The sequence below is a fragment of the Sciurus carolinensis genome, chromosome 4, assembly GCF_902686445.1.
Source record: "Sciurus carolinensis chromosome 4, mSciCar1.2, whole genome shotgun sequence".
Taxonomy (NCBI): Eukaryota; Metazoa; Chordata; class Mammalia; order Rodentia; family Sciuridae; genus Sciurus; species Sciurus carolinensis.
This window is the reverse complement of record NC_062216.1, coordinates 119,424,142-119,446,014: the sequence shown is the minus strand read 5'-3', so window position 1 is coordinate 119,446,014 and position 21,873 is coordinate 119,424,142.

The following is a 21,873-nucleotide window of genomic DNA, read 5'->3' as shown; positions in this document are numbered from 1 at the left end:
TTTTTGGTTTTGTTTTGTTGTTTTCTACCTTCAAAGTAGTTTTAAAAATAACAAGAAACTCTCTGGGTTGTAAGAAAAAGAGGAAGTTAAGAGAACTATTAAGACACTCCCAGTAGCCTCAGGAAGTGACCAAGGTCCAGCTCCCTAACCCAATAGTGATCATTTGCATATTTCTGAGTTAATTACCAGTTAAGCATTTCACAGAATGAGTCAGAGTTTAGCAGATGGAAAAAAAAAGTTAGTGCATGTTATCATGAGGAAAACAGTGTATGTAGTCAGAAGACTTTCATATTCCTTTTTCCTACCACCCTACCACCACTGTTAGATGCCCAGATGATGAATTGCACCCTGAAAACCAAACCAAGACCTGCCTCTCCAAACCATATATAATGAACAAAATCAATTTTTTGAACAATATCCATATAGTTTTCTGATTCTTCTTACCTTTTTACTCTTTCTCAAACTACATATCCATGAATAAATGGCATGTACATTAGTCGAAACATAATTTGACCAGGTTAACAGATGGAACATCTGGTTCAAAACAGACTCATTAATTTCATTGCTATGGAGTTAAACCAGACTGACTCTAGCTTTATCTCTGAAATACAGCATTTTCTCAGTTCAACTGGAACATGCATACTTAGAAAATGTTTTCCAGTTTGCCAAAAAAGTCTTAAAAACACGATATATAGAAATTGAAGGATAGCATCACAGCTCAGATACAAAAAAATGAAATTCCAAGGATGTTTGGGAAAGACTAAAAATAAAGTTGATTTTGGCATAAATGAAAAAAAATTTAGCATGAAATATTTTCTGAGTAAAGTTATACAGACTTATAGAGGGAGACAGGATACAGTGTAAATTTATACAATGTGAAATGTCATTTTGCATTATACAAAATGAATTCTTTCTTTGCCTGAAGTTGCTTTCCAAGTGCCCAAGTTCTCTACTTCTATCTGGCTTTTTAGAAATGACCCATTGTTTTTTTGTGGAAGTGGCAGGCTGCTCTTTTGATGAGCATATGTCTTGAGGCCACTTGCTGACATTTCATTTAATAGAATATCTACTTTCTCATAAGAAAAAATAACAAAACCAGGGACTGGGCTTAATTTTTAAAATATTAGGACATCCCTGTTTCAAATGACAGTTAAGTAATGGAAAACAATATAATGAAAATAGTAATAATTCCATCTTCGTTCAGTATCATCATGATTATCCACAACCTGTTTGAATTTTACACTTATCTATCTGGAAAAAAATGGATAAGAGTACCATCATGGGCAAAATTTTAGGCCTCTAGCTTTTCCTTCCACATGGTGTGTGATCTTGTTTGCATTCCTTCATTTTCCTAATCCTCAGAAATCTCATCTGTAAAATAAGAATGATAGAAGTACTAACTTCATAAGGTGTTTTTAAGGTCATGTGAAATACTGCCTTTGGTGTAGGTAATATAGTTCTTGGTACATGTTAATCACTTCATGTACATTAGACATTATTCTGGTTTGGATCTTAAGTGTCCCCCAAAGTTTCATGGGATTAAGCCTTGGGCTCCAGCTCATGTCTCTGTTGGGAGCTGATGGAGCTTTTAGAAGATGGGGCTATGGTACTGGGGGAGGTTGGGTCACTTGGGGCAAGCCCTTGAGGGGGATATTGTGACCTAGATCCTTCTCTTTGTTTCCTGATTGCCATTAGGTGAGAACTTTGCTGTACCACTTACTCCCTGCCATGATATTCTGCATAGCCATAGGTCCAAAAATAATGGAACCAACCAACCATGAATTGAGACCTCTGAAGCCTATGAACCCATAATCTTTTATCTTCTTAGTGGAAGGGAAGGCTGCGGACATACAAAAGAAACCAAAATAAACCTTTTCTCCTTTTAAGTTGTTTATCTCAGGTATTTTGTCACAGTGACAGAAAGTTGACTAGCATAGGCATTTCATTTTACCACTTTACTTTATTATTCCTATTTTTCTCACTTCATTCCTGAAAGGATTTAAGGTCATTTTATTTATGAATAATTTAGTTTTCAAACTGTAAGAGAATTGGAAGATATTTGACTTTAAAATGTAGATTTTTAAGTCTTATAGCAATTTTGTTACATATTCTGTTTTATAAGTTGTTACCAGATCAAGAAAGTTGTAAAATATAAATATTGATCTTAAATATGCTAATATGTTTGCTAAATGACTGGAACCCAATGATGACAAGAAGAAAACCTGCAACAAAAATGGGTTGGAAATAAACATGATGCAATCAAAATCAAAAGAAAGGATGTATTAGTGTATTTTCTGTTCAGGATATATGGGACATAAAAGATTTTGAAGAGAGAGACAAAACACAGGCAAAAAGGTAGGAGTTGAATGATTAATAATAAAGAAAATGTTCAGTTATTAATTCTAGAATGGTGATGAGGTCAAGATAGTAGTAGTTAGAAAGAAGTTCAAGAAATGAAATGTTGATTGATCTTAAAGAATAAGTTTTTGAGTTGAAAGTATTGAATAAACTATTATTCCTCAAAACCTAACAACAACAACAACAGTAACAGAGGACTTTTAAACTTTCATGTTACCAACAAGGTCTCTGAAAGAAAGAAGTCTAAGTGACATTAAAATTGGAAATAAAGATGAAGCTTAAAGATAAAACAGCAAACACCTGCATATTACCAAAATCAGAGAATAACTCTTTAATTGATTTATTTATATAGGGATGAAGGCATTTAGTTTATTTATTGTGACTTTTTAATGAAATGCAAATTTTAGAGTTGAAAGGAAACACTAGTCTAATTCAACATCAATTATTGAATTCTATCTTAGAAAAAATATATGCTAAGTGAAGACAAGCTTAGTACTTAGAAACATATGAAGTTAGTAACTTAAAAATGTGTGGAGTCCAAATATACACAAAAATGTCCCTGTATTTTCCAATAGGTGGCAGTTTTCTATCTGATAAACAGTTAAGGAGACTCTCAGTAGCTCCAGCACACCTCTACTTTGCGAATCCTCCTCCATGAGAGGATCTTACTATTCAATAATGTTAAGGATGACTATACCAAGCCTCTTCTGCTCCTCTGTCCTGTAAAATTCAAGCAAAATTGTAGTAAGAAAAGATAAACTTACATTCCTTCCTTTATTCATAGACTACATAGTAGCCAATCATTGAAGAATATTGTCTTCCAGATGTAAGGCACTTAAATAGATGATAGAGATAGAAAAACAAACTAACAAAGTCCAAATACCCAAGAAGTTGGAAGGAAATCCTAGCCTAACACAACATCCAGAGCTTGAGCTATGTTCTAAAACAGATAGGTTCAATAAAGGCAAGCTATCACAAATATTTTCCTGGGCCAAAAATAAAGCCAGTAATTTCCATAGTTGTAATAAATTACATAATTGAGATATGAATTAAAGGATGAAAGACTAAATCAGGATTAGAGGATTGATGATTCTCACAACAGATAATATTTGGTTTACATTTAGAATGCTGGACAATGCGTTCAGGTGCAAAGTGATTGAAGGGAGAGAGGAAAACTGTATGGGACACAGCTAATACTAAAAATAAAGAAGCATTATAGAGCTTGGTGATTTTTGGTTAGTCTTACAGAGATCCACGCATTATCAGAGAAATTTTACCAGATAGCTGGAATATGTTTGGACATCATGAGGGATTGGAGATTAAGTTTTGGGAAAGTCCTGGTTATAGATTAGGAGTTCAGCAAATGCTGAAAACCCTGGTACACATTAGTTTTTAGGGGGTGGAAAGATGCAAAGAACTGATCTGGGGGGAAAAGGATAGAAGCACCAGAAATGCTAGAATATTGAGAATAATGTAATACTTCTATGGGCCAAGAAGATAATTTCAAGAAGGAAGTGGAGGCAAAATCTGTGTAAAAGTTGTAAGAGTAAAGCAAGAATATGTCCATTTCTTTTTGAAAACCATAACAAAATTATGTGAATAGTAATGGGAATACAAACCATTTCATAGTCAGTTAAGAAAAAAAGTTAAGAAGTGATGTTAGCAGAAATTGTTATTGTAAAAAGTGACAGATGCTCCCCTTACCCAAAGTCTAGCATGGCTTTTAGTAACTTAAGATGTTTCTAGGATGACTCCAGCTCCTTTAAAATGCAGGGGCTGGGAGCTCAAAACTGCCAAATTAATTTCCTATTTGCAATGCTTACACCTTAAAATGAGACCCTGTGTGTTAATGTTACTGGAAGTTCTAGATAGTATGTAAGAAAAATAACTTTATGAAAAGAAAAAAAGAATAAATAAAACAATGTTTTTAAAGAGGAAATATTTATATTTGAAATATATACTTATAAAAAGTAAAAAAAATGCTAAAAAGTAATATATTTTAGATACTTGACATACATTATTTGAAAATTAAATTTAAAAACCAAGGTTATCCAAAATGCCTAGAAATTACTTTAATGAAATATAAAATGCCTAGAAATTGCTTTAACAAAAAATGTGTTTTACCTCAATTAGAAGACTTTATAAAATTTCCAGGAGAAACCAAAGATCTAAATGAATGAGAATAGTATCATATTCTTATATTAGTAAGCACAAGAGTATTAAAATGCTAGCTCTACCCAGTTTGATATATATTCAGTGCAATATATGTGTAAACCAAAATGCCAGTTCAGAAATTTGCATAAATATAAAAGTCTCCAGACCTAAGGAAATCTTGAAGAACACAGAAATATGTATATTACTATACATCAAAAATTATTATAAAGCTAATGTAGTGAAGGTAGTGTGGTACTGACCCCAAAATCAACAAATATACCAAGAGAACAAGAATACAATTTCTAGAACCAGAGCAAACAGACACATTCACTTGTTGTTGTACAACTGGGGAACCAATGTAAATTCAGTGGCACAAGACTCATACTCTCAACAAATGGTTGTGGGATATCCACTTACTGGGTATACTTATTCAAAACTGAATCACAACAGTTACTTCATAATACACATAAAAAGTAGTTCAAAAGATGGCATAGGATTAAATAAGAAAGTAGAGCAATACAGAACACCTTTCTAGCAGTTAACACAGAACACCTTTCTGACCCAGAAGATTTCTTAAATGGGATACAAAAAGCACTATCCATAATAAAAATTTGGTATGTAGGACTTCACTTAAAGCAATAGAAGAACATGGAAAAGATAAACTACATACGTAGAGAAAATGTTTATAATACATATAGCTTATTCAAATGTAATTTCAAAAAATATTAAAAAAAGTTACAAGGAAAAGACCAATAATTCAAAAGTTTTTGAATAAGCAAAAAGGCTTGAATAGTCACTTCACAAAAGACAAATCTGATAGCCAAATAGTATATGAAAGTGTACTTAAGACTTAACAGCATGGGAGAAATGCAAATTAAATTCACAATAAGTTACAATTATATTATACCTTAGTGACCAAAATAAAGAATTAACAATACCAAGGGATGACATGGATATGAGGCTATTAGCACTTTCATATAGTGCTTGTAAGAGTAAAGAAGTCATACACTTTTAAAGATATTGTTTAGTGGTAATCACCAAAGCTAAACATATATATCCCTTAGACCGTCAATTCTATTTTGAATAAATGTGAGAAAGAAATGAGTGTTGTGTTTATCAAAAGACCGCATTATAATGGTCATGACAATATTACTTATAACAGCCTCATGTTGAATACAACCACTGTAGGTTGGATAAATACATCATGAAATATTCCCACAATGAAGTTAAGCAGAGCATCAGTAAAAGAATGGAGTACTCCTCTGCACCCTAACAGAACTCATTCTCACAGATACAATGCTGACCTAAGGAGGGCAAACACAAGCATACGCACCCTGATTCCATTTGTATGAAATTAAAAAGGAAGTAAAACCATCTATTGTGACAGAGGTTTGTGCAATGTGTCTTTGTGTGTCTGTAAATGTAATTAATATATTGATTGCATGGGTATATATAAATATTAAGTTGTACACTTATGATTACATTGTAGGCTTTACTATATGTCATATACTGCAATAGAAAGGAAAATGAAAAGAATGGAATTAGAACAATTAGAACAGAGCTAGGGAGGTGGCTTAAGGGCATGAGATTAAAAACATAAAAAGGGAATTTAAAAGCACTAAAAGGGAGGAATGCCCCTTTCTCTGAGTTTTGAGGAAAGGATGAAAGCATGAATGTGAATGCTAATACTTGTTTTTTTTTTTTTAATGCAAAGGAGTGAGAAATTGTTTTAGTCAACTTTATCACTGCTGTGACTGAGACTAGACCAAAACAACTGTAGAGGAGGAAGTTTATCTGAGGGTTCACGGTTTCAGAAGTCTTAGTTCATAGAAGTCTGACCAGCTCCATTCCTCACGGCTTGAGGTGAGGCAGAACATCATGGCAGAAGGGTGTAGCAGAGGGAAGCAGCTCACGTTATGATCAGAAAGCAAGGAGACAGAGAGATTCCACATTCTAGATACAAAATATGTACCCCATAACTGCACCCCAAATGAGCCACTTCCTCCAGCCACATCCCACCTGCCTCCAGTTACCACTCAGTTAATCTCATCAGGAATTAATTAATTGATTGGGTCAAGAGTATAACACAATACTTTCTCCTCCAAAGCTTCTTGCATTGTCTCACACGTGAGCTTTTAGGTGAGACCAAAATTCTATTACATAATAGAAATGCAAGGAATTAGAGTTTATCAGTGAATGTCTGGCCTCAGGTGGTCACTAGGATGGCATTAGCACACTCCTGATATTATTTACCATCTAAATATGGAAGCCATGTTATGCCACAACATCTTTATCAGGTACTCTACATTTCCATTTACTTTAGTTTTTTACAGATGTTCCTTCATTTCTGGCTTCATCTCTATGCCCCTTAAGCTTCAAGAATAATCTAGAAAAAGTAAATACATTAAACATCTTAAAAAATATGAATTACAGGGTGCAGCCACCACATTATAATGTCACTTTGGCAGCTGAAGTCAACCTTGTGATCAGTTTCAATCATTTCTCTTTGTATTATCAAAATAAAATGCTTTACATTTAAATACTAAATAGCATCTATATAAACATTTGCTTGGAACTTGCAACAAATAAAGAGATCTTCATATAATTTGGAATAAGTCATTTTACATCCATGAGTTTAAAAAAAAGCACCAATTTATTTTCTCTTCATGTTTTGAACTTTAAAAAAGATAACAATTTCCAAAACTGAGAGGTGCTTTTCTCCAATGTAGAAGATGGGACAGAAGACCACCTGTACAGAGTTAAGTACAGGTGAATTAACTTAGCAATTGTCCAGGGGACTGCATCTCTATGAGGAGAGGTATACCAGAGAAACTGTCTTACCTCTTCACAGAAGAAAAATAGCCCCTTTCCCCCAAGAATGCTTTGGAGAATATATTTAGGAATAAATCAGTCTTAACTGCCCTTAGATGTTTTTAATCTGATTCACAATGCCTTGTCAAAAATCTAGAGCCAGAAGGTATAATAATTTGAATGGTCCAATTCTGACTCAGATAGGAAATTTTTCTTTCTGAGCTTTAGCAACATAGAATTATGATTTAACACACAGCTACTCACCTAGAATAAGGGTCATTTTTGTGCATGAAGTAACAGATGTAGACAAGAGGGAAACATTTCTCCATATCTAAAGGAATAAGATCAACATCCAATGACATAATTACATAATTACCTGCTTATACAGGTTGCAGTGGTATCTTAAATCTCCAGGCTCAAAACAGTAAAAATACTTGTTTCTGCTGTGATGATTACATATTCTCTGACTGCTCTCTTCACTAAAGTGAAGCCTCAGGCCTCCACAGCATTTGCTCCCACAGTTGATCTTCCAAATCTATCTGAAACTACTAAGGGAGCTATCAGTGAAAGCTCCTGTAGCCTAAGCAATAGGAAAGATACCTGTAATGAATCATGATTCAGAGACTAGAGACAATTGGGGGTTACTAAAACCCTTCAAAACCTTTATCAGATTGAAACAACAGTGGCTATCTGCTCTACCAGTTGCCAGGAAGTACATCTGTGGGAGAAATTTTTACTGGAGAATAACTGGGTTTTACTTATCTATGTTGAATTTGAAATCTGACTTCTGACATTTCAGAAAAATAGGACTTAATACTAAAACTGCCTCAGTAAGTTTTGTGCTAAAAGAAACACAAGGAGGTACTAGGTGAAAGGAGCAAGGATAAAGATTATGCTCAAAGGGAATGACTTACAGGTTTAATAAAATAACCAGGAGTGGAGGCTATACAACTTCAGCAATGGCATCAGACAAAAAGAACTCTGTTCGAGGATGCCCTGGGCTTTTACCTGTACAACAGAACCTCAAGTAACTCCACAAGTGACAAGACACTTCAAATACTTTATACCAACTCTGATCCTGTCCCCTCCCCCAAAGCCCAGCATCAGAAAATCAAGAAGGCCATTAAAAGGAATATATGACTGTAACTACATATGTCATATTTCTGGAAAGATAATTTAAGATTTCTGTCAGTCTTGTTTTATTGTTGAAATTCAAGTTTCCCTAAGTTTCCTGAAATATTATGAGTTCTTGGTTGTGAGTAACCTTGCTTCCTTGATTTTCTATTTTTTAAATTCCTAATTCAGGGTTTTCTAACTTGTGGGCAGGTGTCCTATACGTGGTGGGATGGTTGATTACATCATGGTTTTCTACTCTGCACATGCCAGTATCCACTACTACCTCCAGTTATAAAACCAAACAATGCCTGCAAACATGACCAGATTTCCTGTAGGGAGCAAGACTTCTCTTACTTGAGCACCATAGTTCTAGATGGATTAGAAGCAGGGGGAATTAATAAGGCAAAAAATATAACTGCTCTTTTGAGTCAAATGAGTTACCATATGAAAAAAGTCTACATTACATCTGAACAATTTGAAAAACTTGCTATTTAACAAATTTACTTTCCATCCACTAAACAGAGTATTGTCAGTTCTTCTGGAGATTAAGTATGCAGCTAAGTTGGGACATTTATTGCACCAATGGGCCAAATTATTCTCTTTGGTGTATTTTGGAAGACTTCATTTTAACCTTTTTAGTTTGGCATTCCTCTACACTTTGGAGTTCATCCTGATACAAGGTCTTTCTCAAAGGTCAGATTCAAGTTTCTCATTCTGTCTGCCCTTTCCTTCTTATAGCTAAGAAGTATGATGTAGTGATACCATATCTATCTGTAATCACATTATGCAGGACTCATGCTGAAATCTTTTGATTCACATGTTTTCTCCTTCCTTTTTGTGAAAACAGAACCATTATTTGCACAGTTTCTTCCAAAGTAATCATAAAAGACAGATGCTCTTTTCTCAGATCAATATACCTTGAGAAATCGCCTGAAAAATTGTAAAATAATCTCAATTGGAAATGGAAACTCAGCAAAGACCACTGAGAATAAAAACTCCTAGAGTCTCAATATTGTACAGAATTTTCTAAAGGGATTAATGATAAGTAAAGATAAATGTTAATTAAGGTTATTTGAAATATATGGAGCTTTAAGAATCCTTGAATAATGTCTGAACTTGGACAAAAACCCATGTCAACTTGACCCTCAGAGAAACTTGGCAATACAGACAGAGATCATCTGGACAGAGAGGATTCCAGCATTTGGAAATCATCATGTATTCTAAATAAGGAGAAACTGAAATTTGGTCAAGAATTAGCTCAAGAATGAGGTAGGAACGTGAAATGTGTTTTGAATGTTCCTACTTAAGAATAGCATCAAAAACGTATGAACTAACAGCACATTTAAACATCTTTGAATGGAGCAGCTGTGTTAAAAAGTAGGCTTAATCTTACATTGTGTCACTAGATACAGTATTCATTTTATAGTGGATTTACAGTACTGTTTTTCTGGCTTTCTGGTACATTTAAAGAAATCTTGCCCTAGGAAGTCTCTATCTTCTTTATGTCTATGAACTTTATGCTCCCTTAAATGCAAAGTCCTTATAATTTTTAAGCAGTTTTGGATTAATCAGAGTCCTAAATTCTGCAAGGATTCATTTTATTGCTGTTCAGTGCCACGTTTGAGGCATTCTCATAGCGTGACATAAAGAGCCAGAGAAAAGCAGCTGCTCAAGATATTGATTTAGAATATTATAAATCCAAAAGGAAAATGATTTAGTTTTAAAAACCAGGTATTTCTGTTGGAAAAAAGAAGAAAGTAATATCTAATTTGCTTTGCAAACTGGGAGTCATGTTGGGTTAATGAACAATTTTATTTTATTTACTAACAAGATATTCATGGCCATTGTCATAGATCAGCTACTGTTTTAAGCACACTATAAGTATTAGCCTACTTTCTCCTTGAAATAAGTCTATGAGATTCATATTATTGTAGTGTCCATTTTACAAATAAGGACACTAGAGAGGTACAGTTGCTGCTCAGAGCCCTCAACTGATTAAATGGGAAACGATTTCAAACCCAGATATTCTGGTACCATAGACATTAGTAGTAGTTATTATTAGTAGTTATGTATTACACAGCTCTCTGACTCAGACATAAAAATTGAATGTAAGCTGCTCAAATCTGGTTCTAGGAGCCAGAGGATGGAGGACTGAGTGCTTAGACAGGCATAGGGATCAAGACTTGGAAAATCAATTTTGTTGTGAGATCCAACAGTATGTGACCTGAACCTGAAAGAAGAGAAGGTCAGGAAACAGGAAGGGCTGGAAAATAAAACAGTAGTAAAGAAGGGAGTGCAGGGGAATGGTCAAGAAAGGATCTGCAATGCCTGCCTATTGTGTTAACAGTACTAGACCTCACACCATGTGTGGGGTGGAAGGGCTCACTTAGAGAAAAAAGTAAGACTTGTGGAAAATGTTCCCCTGTAAATTTCATTTTTTCCTTTCCCTTAGCCTTTCAGGGCACTGTGATATAGAACAAGAAAGAAAACATGTGGAATGTATTAAAGCTGACACATTTCCTCTAACTTTTTTTGTTTTGATTAATGCATTATAGTTATATTTAACAATGGGGTCCACTCTGAGATAATCATATAAGCATGAAATTAATTTGCTTAACTTCAGTCCCCAGTACTTCCCCTTTCCCTCCCCCCTTTCCTCCTCCTGTTCTCCTTCCTCTACCCTACTGGTTTTCCTTCTATTTATTTATAATTTTTTAAATTAGTGCTTTACAGACACACATAAAGGTGAAATTTACTGTGGCATATTCACATATGTACATAGCATAATTGGTCAGTTTTATTCCACTGTTCCTCTCTTTTTCTGTTTCTCCTCTAACATATTCATTACTTACACTGTTCTTATTGGTGATTACTTTGTTTTTTCTAGAACCATTCATTTTATAAAGGCAAATGTCAGTAATGGGATGTTGATATGTTCAGGTTAGAGAGTAAAAAACAAATTCAGTCCCATGAAACATGTCATTCTTATCACAACATATAGAAAAATGGGTCTGTAAAGTATCATTCCTGCAAAATATTGAGTGAACAAAGATATTTTCATCTGGTAAATTATATTTGCTAAGTAAACCAACTGGGAGGTGATCTATAGAGTTTATTATATTTGTCAATTTTTATGTAACATTAAACTTTAAAGAGATTTTGTGACTACTTTCACTGACAATGGTAGCTTAAATATAGTCTTTAGTTGGTACCTCCCTTTCAGACAAGATGAACAGGTGAAAATTATAAAATACAAGGACGTTGGGCTGGGTCTGTAACTCGATATAGGGCATGTGCCCAGCATGCATAAGGGCCTGAATTCAACCCCAGCACTGCCAACAAATACATTAATAGGAAGAAGAAAGGGAAAAAGAGGAAAGAAAAAGAAAGGAAGGAAATGGGGAAGTCCATTAGAGTCTGTAAACCAGGGAAAGTGAAAATGTATGTAAGAAACTCTAGTAATAGGGGAAATGGTCCTTCTCCTGAAATATGAAATGGCCCAGACTGAAGGTAATTGCATATTTGGAGGACAATTTCAATTTTACCAATATCCTTGGGACTGCCATAGGATAAAAGATCAACGAGTTTACAAATATTTTGCTCCATGCTAAAACCATACTCATGGAACAATGGTCTTGCCATGAGAGAAAAATGACAGCAGCTGCCTCTCAAATCTTAACAAGTACCTCCTCCACCAAAGAGATGCTGCTCCCTGAGGGTCTCTAGAAGGAACACTGCCTTCTTCCACAGTCTCTCCTGGATGACACCTCGATGTCCAAGCTGGCAATGGAAAACCACAATAAATAAGATTCCCTTCTCCCTTGAACTTCTTCCAGCAGATCTACCAGTTATGAACACAGTCTCTCTGGAGAACCTCTGAATGCACAAATATTGCATTTACCACCATAAAGATGTACAAATCTAAGATAATCATTGCGATGAGAAAGACTTCAGTAATTCAAAATAAATCAGTCACTTTGAAGAATGAGAAATAACCATTCTCCTTTGAAATGATTAAAATAAAAAGTATAATGTTAGAAAAAAATCTGTATTTTCAACATGAGATAAGAGAAACTATTAAGATAGGGAGAAAAGGTACAACTGTGACATCTGGAAAAAAAACATGTGGAAAAAGAAACATGATTACAAAATTTTAAAAAGCAGTGGAAGCAGCAAAAGCCAATGAGAATACTGCACACACAGAATCATGAAATTGAAAGCTTTGTTTTTACATGATTCATATGGGAAAAAAAATGGAAACACAAAAATAGTAAGGAAAAATGAAAGACATGGAGAAAATAGTGATTTCATTGATTTGTCAATCCATTTAACAAATATTTCTTGAGCATCTACTATTTAAAGAGACTGTTGTAGGCCCAAGTGATAGAATGAAAAGTAAGGCAAAGCCCTTGTCTCATAGGGAGTGGTTCTGTCAATAATAAATTAGCAAATAATTGCATGATATGGTGGTAAGTAGGCTCAAATACTGTGAAGACAATGTAAACAAGGCAAGAGTACTGAGAGTAATGGTGTTTCCAGAGGTGACTGCTTTGAGAAGGTGACATTTGAGCAGGTAACTCAAGAACAAACTTGGTTGCACTTTGTGAAGACATGCCAGACTGAATTTAGCCAGGAAAGTGAAGTGTGTGTGTTTGTTTAAGCAGATGAAGTGGAACAAGCAAGAGTCAAATGCTAGAAGATGAAGTCAGAACGTTAAGGGGGAGATGATTTGGATTCTAGAAGATGATATAAGATATTTAGATTTATCATGAGAGTGATAGGAAGCCAAAGGAGGGTTTTAAGCAGAAAAGGACACACTATATATTTTAAAGTAACAATGTTTGAAAGAAGGACATATATGTTCCTTTTCCCCTAATTTTCAAAAAGATAATGAGGCTGGGACTGGTGTTACACACTTATAATCACAGCAGCTCTGGATGCTGAGGTAGGAGGACCAGGAGTTCAAAACCAGCCTCAGCAACTTTGTGAGGTCCTAAGCAACTTACTGAGACCCTGGCTCTAAATCAAATATAAAAAGGGCTGGGAATGTGGCTCAGTGGTTGAGTACCTCTGGGTTTAATCCATGGTCCCCACCCTCACCTTGAAAAAAAGAGAGAGAGAGAGAGAGAGAGAGAATGGAAAACACAAATCAGATTTAAATAAACTGCTTGTCTAAGACAAGTGGGTAGAAAGAGGGAAGGGAGTAATATTTCCCTGAGAGGATTTTTACATATTTAAGAATGAATTGCAATTACAAACAGAAACAAAGGTGCCAAGGTGTACTCAAGTAAATAATATAACTGTCCTGAAAAAAGGGCACGAAGACAATAATCTAATTTACTACTGAACCTGTATTTTGTAACACATGGCCCGAGTCTAAAAACAAAATCTCTAATATTTAATAGATTTTTACATTATGTAAGCACTGTAACTATGTTACTATGTATATAACTTCTAAAACTATTTTGTGTGTATTAAAGGTCAAGCAAATATAGAAATAATTTAATTTTTAATTGTGTATTAATGTTTAATTAATATTAAAAAGAAATGCATATCTTCTTTTCCTCCATTTTAGAGATGAAGAAACACCCAGACACTTAGAATCCTACAACTACCATGTACAGGTGCCCAGAACTAACCAGAAAGTCTGTCTTATGAATTCTTAACTTTCCATTACCAATCACTCAATCTATACTGGTAGGCTTGGGACTGTCAGTATGCATTTTTAAGCTAACTCTTAAGCTTAATTTGAATGTTAGCAAATCACAGAGACTATGAAGTTTGGAATTCTACAGATTATGTTTCAAGTTCCAAATTTATTCCCTATTGATTCTTGGCAGCAGGCAGATGATTGAACAACTTAGAATATGATTTTTCTTATCAGCAAAACAAGTACAATAAAATCTAACTCAGTGGATTGTGGTGAAAACCAGAGGTAACAATTAGGCAAAGAGTACATGCCTTTGCCTTGCCTATTTATGTAAGAAAAAGGAATCAACAATCCATCTTGCTAGAGTAGTTAGTATATTCCATGTTGAACTGTGAATGACTGCATTCCATATATATGACTGAAGGCTAACCCAAGAACCAAAGAGCAGTATTTATTCCTGAAATAGACCCTAATAACAGCATGCCAGATAACACAGAATTTAGTTTGGGTATTTCATATGACAAAATGTAAGATTAAAGAGGTTACCTCTTTGATAGTTCAACCTCTGTAACTCATAATTAAATTTCATAATTATTAACAACTTCTCTCACTTAAATCTGGGATCTCAGTTGTATGAACTTAGTAACTTTTGGTCTTGACACAAGGATAGAGAAAATTAACAAATAGAAGATGTATATACTTAATGATCTTTAACCTCTCTCACACATTTGGTTTTCTGACAATGGCCTAAATATAAATATAGAATAAGGCAATGGTTTTCCTTCCTGAAAAAATGATCCTCGTTCTAAGTCAATATGTTCAAAATTGCTATTTAATCTGAAACAATCCTCATAATAATCATTTGCCTGTCCTGACACTGTGGTTATGCTAATCATTTTAGACTAAGATGAAAAGTTTCAAATACATACCCTCATATATTTAAGATATTGGATTCTTTAAAATAGAATGTGTTTCCTATAGAGTAGTTACTCATAAAAACTAAATTTAATACTACATTTTTTTTGTAATAAAATGTAAGCTATTAATTATTCCTGCCAGACGTAATGGCATACATATAATCCTAGTGGCTCCAGAGGCTTGAGGCAAGAGGATCACAAGTTCAAAGACAGCCTCAGCAATGTAGCAAGGCCCTAAGCAACTCAGTATAACTCTGTCTCTAAATAAAATATAAACAAGGGCTGGGAATATGGCTCAGTTGTTAAGTGCCCCTGGGTTCAATCTCAGGATCAAAAAAAAAAAAATTATTCTGTAATTTTTTTAAAAATGCACTTTAAGAATAACTTGAGAAATGCAATGACATTATAACTTCTAAGTCAATATGTTCAAAATTGCTATTTAATCTGAAACAATCCTCATAATAATCATTTGCCTGTCCTGACACTGTGGTTATGCTAATCATTTTAGACTAAGATGAAAAGTTTCAAATACATACCCTCATATATTTAAGATATTTTGTATGAAAAAGGTAGCACTTTAAATCATTAAAGAATGAAAGAATTAAAAAGATGAATTCTATTAGGATATTGACTCTTCATTTAAGAGAAAAAATTGATTCCTAATTCTTATATATAAAAAAGGAATTCTAGATGTATTAAAGATTCAAAGGTTATAATATTTGGAAGAAAGCTTACAGAAATACACTAATAATATACAGACTCTATTGTAGTGAAATATGCCAAAAATGACAAGCATCAGAGGATTGTAAAACATATTATAAAAAGAACTTAAAGCAATGCAGGTGTGAATAAATAAATGGAAAATGGGCAAATAATGCAAACAGACAATTCACAGGAAAATAAATAAAAATTACTGATCACACTTCAGATTTAAACTTCACTGTGTCTATGAGCTACTACTGATATTAATTCCTAGTGTCAGCTAGTTGAAAATAAAAATGGATGTGGTTGATCCACTCAGTGGCCATGGCTGATAGTCCTCACCAGTAATACCCTTGATGAACCTTTTTATGTTGTATTAATAGTTGGCCTGTTACCAAAGAGCCAGGTGTCAGGTGTGCCTCTTGGACAACTACAGACTGGCAGGTTAAATACACTTCCTTTTGGACATGAATTGTGTAAACAAATCTCAGCTGGCATTAGAATAGACTGAGCATCTCATGTGGATATCTTTGGTGAGTATCCATTTTCTGATGTGCTCAATTGGAATCAAGCTGTTGATCAAGCTTACACTGCTCAGTGGTCACATCACTACCTAAAATCATCATGGTATTGGATATGATAGCACATCTACTTTGTAAACAGGTCATAAATAATGGACTATATGCTTCTGTTACAAAAGTCACTACTTTGTGCCAAACTTGTGACTGTTGTCAAAAAGTTGGCCCATTTGACTTGCAGTGGACGGACATGTATATTGTTGCCCCTGCCCTTTGCCGAAAAATTGCATTAACACTATGATACCGCTCTAGGGACTATCTGTGGTACCTCATGAAAATTAACCCCTTTTTTTTTTTTTCAATGATAGTGCTGTTATTCTGATCTACTCAGCTAACTCTGGAACCTCACTGTGACCCATAAAATGAAACTGTGCTATGCCTGCTTCGCAAATCATCTATTCTGACAATGGGTTTCCTTTTGCATAATGGCTACCCTCAAATGACCTGAGAGTCAAAGTATTTCATGGATATTCATGCCCCTTATTTTCAGACTGCTAGACTCATTAACAAGTGAAAGAGTTTTTTTTTTTTTTTAATCATTTAAAATATTTTGTACTCTACTTTTCTCAGTTTGATCCATACCTATTTTGTTATGAAACTTTATTCATTGAATGTGGGTAGAAGGTATTTATCTACTTTGGGCTGACTCCTGGGTCATGATCAAATGAAAGGGAAGGAAAATACATAAAATTATTTGGAAAATTTATGATTCTACTCTAAAAAATTCCTGAGCATGATGTGTCTCTTTCCTCTACCAGTATCTCAGGTAGACCTGATAAGCATACCTTTTAGGTGACAGGTTGGTCAGAAGAGAAGCTAGAGATTCAAAGAGTAATTCTAGTTCTGCCACATGAATTCTAGCAACATGAATATGTGTGAAGGCATCAAAATAGTTCTCTGTTTCACCCCTGGAGAACATGGGGGGGAAGGGAAACTGAAATATCCATGGATGCTCACATGCTACTGACTGTGTGGTAAATAATAAAATCCTTTGCCTTCAAGCTTGGAGTCTCACCTCTTCTGGCAGCATTTATGAAAATAGTAACAGGCTAATTTAGTAGCTTCTAAAAAAGACAAACTGAAGTCCTAGATAGGCATACACATGAATCTGACATTCATTAAAAGCTAATAAGTTTTGAATTTGTAAGCAAAAGAGATAAGTTGTCCTCTGTCATCCACTAGGGAAATATTTCAAGACCCCCCACCGGATGCTTGTGATCACAGGCCACTTCTGGAATGCTGTGTTGCCTTGAAATCTTCTCCACTATTTTAATTAGTCTATCACCTTTAAATTTTGCCTCACACTGAGTCATAAAATACGGGCAAACAGTAGACAAGTTTTTCAACCACAATATAACACAAATGACCTCTCATCCAGTTTCCGATAGAATCCTCATTTCCTACATGAACACATTCCACATTCCTATTGGTATTCTGGTCTGAGGTCCCCTTGCAACATTCTAAAGCTTTGCCAGCCTTCATCTCTACACTTTTCCAAACTCCCCCTGTGAACCAACTTCAAAGGCTTCTGAATCACATAACCAGGTTAGTCACAGCAATCATCCCACTACTCAGTACCAATTTTTGTTAGCTAAGTTTGTATCACTCGACCAAAATACCACACAAGAACAACTTAATGGAGGAAAAGTTTATTTTAGTTCATGGTATCAGAGAATCTGTCCATGGTGAGCTGACACTATTGCTTTGGGCACAAGATAAGGCAGAGTAGCATGGCAGTACATGGTAAGTGTGTGGTGGAGGAGTGCTGCTTCATCTGTAGCAGGCAGGAAGTGAGACAGAAGGAAAAAAGAGAATGCAGGGAAGAACAATCCTTCCAAGATATTTCCACTGTGATCCACCTTCTCCAGTTGGGTCCTGCCTGCCTAGTTACCACCTAGTTCATTCAAGTGGAATGAACTGATTAGGTTACAGCTCTCACAATCCAGTAATTTCACTTCCAAACATTCCTGCATTAATACAGGAGCATTTGGTGGACACCTCATATTCAAATCATAAAATATAATTATTTTTTCCTATGTATACATACCTATGATTAGATTTATAAATTAGACACAGGGAGAGATTAACAAAAATAAGTAAAAATATAATAGGATAATTTTAACAATACATCATACGTTTAATTTTGGGAATGTGGGCTATCCTCAAAATATCCTATTATTCTGTACACATCTTCCTGTGATGATGTAAGATGATAAGATGCCTATATATGAGATAAAATGAGACAAACATAAGCATTGGGATGTAAGGTTGGGCTATGAGTCCTGCTATACCGTGACAATTGATGTAGTAGCCAATACAGCTATTAAGTTACTTAAAGGGCAGGTAGTATATGTGATGTGGATCACTGAAAAAAAGGGATGATTTACATCCTGTTGGTGAATGGAGCAGTGCACAATATTAAAATAATTGTGGAATTTTCCATTTGATATTGGCAGATTATTAACTTAAATAATGTACAGAAAGATTCTCCAAAGATGAATAAATTTACCTGGGAATAGCAGAGCATTGCAATAGGAATACATGAGATAATAAAATCAAGAGCATATTCAAAGAAATCGAGCTAGGGAAAATTTGTAAAGACAGAATGAGGAGGATTACCTGAGGTGCTTTTAAAAATAATGCTTGGTTACAAAGATTCATAGCAAGGGTGGCATCAATCCAAGATTAAACAGGTAGTTGTGCAGATGTCCCTGCAGTAGTACTTACTGTGTAAATTTGCAGTGACCTTTGACCAAGGTTACAAATTTGGCAGCTTTCTGTGGGTATTTCTTGTTAACAGACACACAAGCAGAATATCCCCTCTTTTATGAAACTATTTAATAATCCTCTCAGCTTTACTTATTTATTTGTGAGTGCCCTAACAAAAGTGATTCCATTTTGATTCTGACAATATTCACACAGCTGCGGCCAAACATAGGTAACTGAAAGTATGGAAAGTAAAACCACAACTAAGGGGGGACTACTGTATATATCTCCTGAAAAGACATTGTGCCTTTTCTTTTGCTCCATCACTCGAATGCACCTTGCTTGTCCTACACAGTTTGTGTTGCTTAAATGTCAACTGACTGAATTAGAAAAGTGTGCCATTGGTTTAAAGAGAGCACCTGCATTACTAGATGCAGACATAATTGTTTATTTATGTAAAATAAAATATATGCATATCCAAGAAAAATATCTTCACCTTCTTTAAGGCATTATAACTACCATGGGTGCAATTTTATTAAAACCGGGGATTTTAATTTTATTGAAAAAGAATCATTAAGTTCTTTTTAATAACTTTTTTTCTGACTCAAGAAAATATTATCCAAATTAGCTTTAAAAATAGCCTTTAGATAGTACGTGTCAGATTTTCATCTTATAAAATCATTTTATTAAAATTGAGTTCTACTGAAATGCTCCTGGTTAAATAAAGTAAGAAATTAATTTTCTCAACAAATCGTAAACTCAAGATAGTTTTGGTTAACTTCTTACATTCCTCCTTTTATTTCTGACTATCTTTTTTTCTTCTGCAGAGAATGTATAATTCTGGTCAACTTGCCATTTATCTCCAAAAGAGTAAATAGCACTTTCTATTACTGCAGTGATCACCAAAAATGGGATTTCATTGCGGTATTTTTAAAAAGAGCAAACATGACAACAATCAAAGTGTAGGTCTTTTGTGTGTGACAATACAGTAAATTTTAGAGTGCTCATTGGTGCTATCTGACTGACAAAAGTAATTTATTTTAACTTGTACCTACCAATAAAATACAAAGTTTACTCATTAATATGATGTACGTATACATGTGGGGTTGCACATATACGGCATGAATGGAATTTCAGGTGTAGAAAATGCGAGTCAAAGTAAAGCAATGAATTTCTTTTGCTGCTTTATTCCTCAATCGCAACATTTTTTTCCATCCCTGAATTGGGGGTCTCAATATTTTGAGGCTACCACAATCACAATAGTATTTATATTCAAAGTTTTGACCATAAGACACTTATGCTTTGCCTTCTAAATTAATTCAAAACTGACCTAAAAACACACAACCTGAATTACCATGAGCCTATAGTTTATGTATTTTATGGGAAGAAGTCTTCCTACATCCAACACAGGTCTAGTTTGAATGATGGGGAAAATCCAATTTTATAGGGATATGCTATGCATAATCTTTATGGCATACTTTTTATCATTGACATAAACTCATTTTCTTGAATGAACTATAGTATAAAATCTTGAACTAAGGCAGTCAGACAGTAAAATGCTATTTAAAAAAACTAAACTTTTGTGTTTTAACTATGCTTTCCTTAGTGTTCCCATTTAGTCACTAGCTTATTGTCAGTCTCAGAGTTTTTTTTTTTTTTATCTTACCTTGAAAGTAGTAAGGTCAAATATCATGAATCAATTTCATATTCTTCTATAGTAAGTAGAATCCTGTATTGAATCTTACATACAAAAAAAGGTCAGTTGCACTGTAAATATCATGTCTGTCATTGAAACAAGACATTACCTTAGCTACTGGCAGATATACTCATTCACTTATAGGCTTCTCCATGGTTATTTTCTGTTCTTAAATTCAATCTGTCTTCAGTACAAACTCTGATCCAGTAACCACATATCGATGTGGGTAAGAAATGAATTCGGCCTTTGCTACCTGGGAGCTGTGTGACCTTTAGCAAATTACTCAGTATCTCTGATCTTGAGTTTGCCCAATTATAGAATGAGAATTTAAGGTCATTGTGAAAATTACATAAGATAATGAATATAAATTACATGACACATAGCAAATAAATATTATGTGCCATTTCCATTTTAGTTCTTTCTATTCTCCCCAAACACACCCTTCTTTCTTCAATTGCTATCTGAAAAAATCTTACCTCTTATAAATTCTATCTCACATTTGAGGTTCTTTTCAATTTTTTCAAAATGTACTAAGATGGAAGTGATTCCTGTACCTCTTGGAGGTCCATTGATACCTCCTGTATATAAAAGTAAACTGAAAGGACTTATCTTGCTTTAAATTTATTTGCATTATCTCCTTTACTGTGTACTTTAGTTGCTAAAACTGTAACCCATGACCCAGACACAGGAACACTGAAGTCAGAGCATAGAGCATAGAACCAAGAGCCACAAAGGACTGATTTAATCAACATATGCTAAAGCAAGCATTATATAAATGAATATATGAATCCAGACTGTTTTCAAATGTGTTAATATAATTTGTTCTTCAGTGGGAAAATATGGCATTGTATGTTTCCTATATGTAGAATTTTAATATTTAGCATGTGTGACTCATTTAGTGAAAATAAGAGGTAAGTTGAAAATGAATGTGAATTAAATAGGAAATAAAACAAAAGAATGGTTTTGTGGGCTGGGGAGATAGCTCAGTCGGTAGAGTGCTTGCCTTGCAAGCACAAGGCCCTGGGTTCGATTCCCAGCACCACAAAAAAAAAAAAAAAAAAAAAGAAGAATGGTTTTGTTTTGTTATATTAAAACTAACATTTAGTCTTCCAAAACACTACAATTCATGAAGTTGATAAGAAAAATATTGAGAAGAAGCTTTATTTCTTACATATGAGGTTATTT